General features: G+C 45.7%; 1 pseudogene; it reads right to left on the bottom strand.

Moving 5' to 3' along the window:
- Positions 1 to 4802: 4802 nt before the first annotated feature.
- LOC103277192 overlaps positions 4803 to 5128 on the bottom strand; it is a 921-nt pseudogene continuing 595 nt past the window's right edge.

The raw sequence follows: 5128 nt of genomic DNA, 5'->3' as shown, positions 1-5128 counted from the left end.
GTGGCTCGCCTGTAATCCCACGCCTTGGGAGGCTGAGGTGAGTGGATTGCCTGAGTCCGAGGGTTCGAGACCTGCCTGGGCAACTTGGCGAGACCTCATCTCTACAATAAATCAAAAAAATTAGCTAGCATGGTAGCGCACGCCTGTAGTTCCAGCTACTCGGAAGGCTGAGGCGGAAGGATCGCCAGAGCCCAGCCAGGTCGAGGCTGTGGTGGCCGGGAGCGGCCACTGCACCCCAGCCTGGGTGACAGAGTGAGACTCTGATTCAAAAAAAAGAAGTGGAGGAGAAACAGAAGGAAGAATAGGTCCACAAACAGTGTGTTTCTTTTTGTTTGGTTTGGTTTGGTTTTTTTTTGAGTCGGAGTCTCACTCCATCGCCCAGACTGGAGTGCAGTGGCCGCTCCCGGCCACCACAGCCTCGACCTGCTGGGCTCTGGCGATCCTTCCGCCTCAGCCTTCCGAGTAGCTGGAACTACAGGCGTGCGCTACCATGCTAGCTAATTTTTTTGATTTATTGTAGAGATGAGGTCTCGCCAAGTTGCCCAGGCAGGTCTCGAACCCTCGGACTCAGGCAATCCACTCACCTCAGCCTCCCAAGGCGTGGGATTACAGGCTGAGCCACCGAGCCCAGCTAACAGTGTGTTTTTATAGGACTGCCTTCAACATTGTGATTCCTGCATATCCCGAGGCCGGTAAGACCAGATATCCTCAGTTAAACAGACACCTGGTAGCCCTTCAAGTGTTTCACAGATGACAGGCTTTTGCAACTACCTTTATAGTCTATTCGATAATCTTGCTGAACATCTCATTGAATAACTGGTCATTGGTTGATAGAAACCACCTGGCACTTTTGAGTGTTAGGGTGTCCAAGGGGCACTTCAAAATGAATACCAGAACAAGGAGCAGAATTTCTTTGATCAGGAAGAATCACCTAGTGGACCCTCTTATTTACATAAACATAGTTTGATATAGGATGGCAGTTTCCAAATTACAACATTGCACGGCAAGAACTTAAAACCAAACACTAGACATTCCTGTGTTCAAAACTCCCTCGGATACTCTTACCTACTCACTGGCTCTCTCTGGGAAGGTCCGGTAATGTGTCCATCCTCCTCACTGCCCTCCTGGCTTCAACTCTTGATACTTTTCTTGTACAAAGTAATTTATCCTTGGAGATTTCATCTTTCATATCCAAGGTCTTTTGCTAAACAAAGGATAGTCCTCTCTCTGAACAAGTCCTTAAAATCAATGTTTTTTGTTTGTTTATTTGTTTTAATTTTATTATAAAGATATGGGGTACATTTCAGGGTTAGGTATATAAACATTGATCATGCAGGTACTCTCATAAAATCAATGTTTTTAGGTCTATCACAAAATGTTTCCATACCATTTATAAAAAATTTTAGGATCTTTGTTTTTTTTTTGAGTTGGAGTCTCACTCTGTTGCCCAGGCTGGAGGGCAGTGGCATGCTCATGGTCACCACAGCCTCAACCTGCTGGGCTTAGGCAATCCTTCCACCTCAGCCTTCCAAGTAGCTGGAACTACAGGCACATGCCACCATACCTGGCTACTTTTTTTATTTATTGTAGAGACAAAGTCTCACCAAGTTGCCCAGGCTGGTCTCGAACCCATGGGCTCAGGCAATCCTCTCACCTCTACCTCCCAAAGTTCTGGGATTACAGGCGTGAGCCACATTGCCCAGCTGAATTTTAGAATCTTAATTCTAAAATTAGAATTAGTGCAAGTTCATTTGTGGATAACAGTCTATTTATGTTTTTACCAAAGAAGGAATAGATATGTCATCTAAGATCTTTTCTGTAACTGTCAATTGCTTCATGTATGATTTCAGATCAATATAATTCAACATTATTTATGGAGTTCCACTCAGTACTAGAAACTATACTAAGTCACTAGGAGAGACTGCAAAGAGTAATAAAATTAGCTTCTGCCCCTAATAAAAAGATATCACTTATCCAGAGAGAAAGTAGAGGTCAACACGCAGATGGGAGTGGGATGGGGAGGGATCATTAGATGGCTTATCATGTTTCAGTGGCGTTTGATCGATATTTGTTGAGTGAATTAATAAATGAATGAAAGGATAATGACATGAGATTTTCAAAATGCTATTGGACGTTCCAGTCTCAGGAGAGTAGTCAAGGAATGACCTGAGAATAAATGATAAATCATGGATTTGAAAGCTTGAATGAGGCTGTCCAGAGGAAGGAAGGTGTAAACAACTGAACAAGTCAAGTCTAGAGTCCTTGGAGAGACTCTCAGAAACAGCCCAAGAAAAGAAAAGATCGGGAAGGAACAATCAGAAAAAAGAGACCCTGTCACTCAAGGTAAACTCAGAATCACAAGAAATAGAATAGATTAAAGTAGATAAAACCTTTTAAACCAACCGCTCCAGCAGAGAAAGGGGGCAGAAATCAGAGAGAGGGAGAGCAGTGGGTGGAGTTGGCACTGCACCTTAGAGGAAGAAATGCACAGAACCAGAGAAGACTTGAGTTGAGCTGGGCTTGCAGCTGAGTGCAAGATGTTACCAGGCTGGGAGAGAGGATTGGGCACATTGACAATGGGTCATCCAGCTGGAGGCCAACAGGCAACTGCTGAATCCAGAGTGCAGGAGCGGTGTCACCTTGGCAAGGAGTGGGCGCTGTGTCGTCAGAAACAGCAGAGTGTGTCAAGCAAGAAGAAATGGAGTGTGTTTTGAGCGGAGAAAGGAGAAATTGAGAGCGAAGCTGGCCTTCCTATCATTTCTTAGTGAGAGAGTAAAGTGGGCTGGTGGTCCTTGGAGAGTGTAAATACAATGGAAAGTCAGCCAGAGATGACCCTGAGAAAGTTAGGAGGGCATGTATTCTCATCTTCGGACTTTCTATAATTCATTTACCACAGTAGCTAATATTTGAGTTCTTTTTTCTTCTTTTCTTTTCTTTTTTGAGTCAGGGTCTCATGCTGTCACCCAGGCTGGAGTGCAGTGGTGCAATCACAACTCACCACAGCCTCAACTTCTTAGGTTTGGGTGATCCTTTCACCCCAGTCTTCTAAGTAGCTGGGACTTACAGGCATGCGCCATTACTCCTGGCTAATTTTAAAAAATCTTTTTGTAGAGATGAGGTCTCACTATGTTGCCTACGCTGGTCTTGAACTCCTGGGCTCAAGTGACCTTCCCACCTCAGCCTCCCAAATACTGAGCTACCCAGACATGAGCCTTCACACCTGGCTGGGGGAGGTCTCATTTTTCTAAGTGCTTGTACACATTTCACTTAACTCTTAGAACAAGCCTTAAGGTAAGTCTGCTGAAATTCCAGTTTTGAAATGAAGAGATCAAAGCACAGAAAGGGGAGGTGGGAGAGGGAATACACATTGAGGAACTTCCGATCCAGACTGTCTCACTCCAAATCCCCTGCTCATACTTCCTCCAACCCAGAACAGCTCACCTCCCCGCCACTTCTTACTAATGCTGTGCTCCCTCTGCACCACACTCGCCAGTCCTCAGTATGAGTTCCTGTTCCTGGCTCTGGACCTCTTAGAGGCTCTTCCTGTACTGGAAATACCCCATCTGTCCAGCAGACTGCTCATCTAGCCCTCTCTGAGGACTTTGTCGCACCACTTCTGTGATGACCCCTCTTTTATTTTATTTTTGTAACTTTTAAATATATTTTAAAAGTGTGGGGTACAATTCAGGATTAGGTATTCAAATATTCATTGTGCAGATACCCTTGTTGATGAGGTGTGCCCCCCCCTTTTCCCCAGGCAGATTTCGACTGCTGTCAATCCCACCACCTCGCCCCACCCCCGTCCTGCAGTTTCCCCTCTACTGTCGATCCTTTTCTGATAGTATTACAGTAGCTGTTCAAGGGATGACCCCTCTTTCAGACAGATCTGAGCTCCAGACACCCCTGCTCATGCACACGGTGTGGTTCCTGTGTGTTACATGTGTGGCAACTGCCACTGGTTTTCCTATCGAGGGATGCCCAAGCCGGGGGGGCACCTTGCATCCACCTTTATGTCAGCTCCTTAAGAGTGTGAGAACCGCAAGGGGAGAGGACTGTTTAATCTGCACCCAACTCTTCCTCGTCAGCCTCTCTTCCATGATGTTAGTCAACAAATACAATTTATAGACTATGACAGTGATGTCAATAAATGTTTATTTTAATAAAGAGGTCATTTTTCCTAAAATTTGACTAAACTCATATGTTGCTAGTTATTTGGTCATGTCACTCTGGTTACTTTATACTTTAAAAGTTTCAGTTTCTCCTGAGTTACAAGAGAGATGCCGGCAGTGTTCTGCTTCCTCCCGGTCCGTTTCCTGATATGTGCTAGGGTCACGTGGCTCTGCTTTGCCCAGGTAGCTCTGTCTTTCCTAGGAGCCACCCAAATGTTGCATGAAGGCAGCTTTTCTTCCCACTCAGGTGTTGTTTCTTCTTGCATCATCTTACTTTATTAGAAAGGAATTCCTCATTGCCTTTTGAAAGGGTAACACCAAAATGGAATTATTTAATGAAATAATCCTAACTGAAGTGCAGCCATTTTGACACTGCCTAATTCTGTCATGTTTTTCTAGCAGTTTACTTATATTTACCCTCCAATCACTACTAGCCAAGGACAGAACCAGCTTCTCAGAGGTAGCTATTGATAATTGTCTTACAACCCCCTCCCCAGCTTATTTTGTGCTAATTAGCTTTTCTATTCCAAGTATTAGCTTTTTTAAATTTGGTCCAGGGCTTGGGAGGGGGAGACTCAGGCGGAAGCAGCCCTGATACTCTGAAAGGGGCCCCCCCCAGAGGCCGCTGGGCTCCTAGTCGTGCTTGAGGGTAAACCTTTGGAAGAGATATTCGTCTGGCTCAGCCTCCAGCCCTGCCAGCCTGTTGGTCAGATGGTCGCCCATCTGCTTGCTGAGTTTCACCTCCTCATCTAGGAAGTGGTTCTCCGGGAAGTCACAGAGATGGAGGTCTGTGTGGGTAGATTCCAGGGCATAAAGGTCCACAAGGGCTCGGTTCAGGTTCTTCTCCAAGGTCATGGCAGCTTCCTTGGCGTCCAGGGTTCTACCCCGCTCATCTTTTTTTTTTGAGTTGGAGTCTCACTCTGTCGCCCAGACTGGAGTGCAGTGGCCGCTCCCGGCCA

Source organism: Carlito syrichta, unplaced genomic scaffold (genome assembly GCF_000164805.1).
Source record: "Carlito syrichta isolate Samal-C Ts95f unplaced genomic scaffold, Tarsius_syrichta-2.0.1 Scaffold316502, whole genome shotgun sequence".
NCBI lineage: Eukaryota > Metazoa > Chordata > Mammalia > Primates > Tarsiidae > Carlito > Carlito syrichta.
This window is presented reverse-complemented; position numbering and strand designations above follow the sequence as displayed.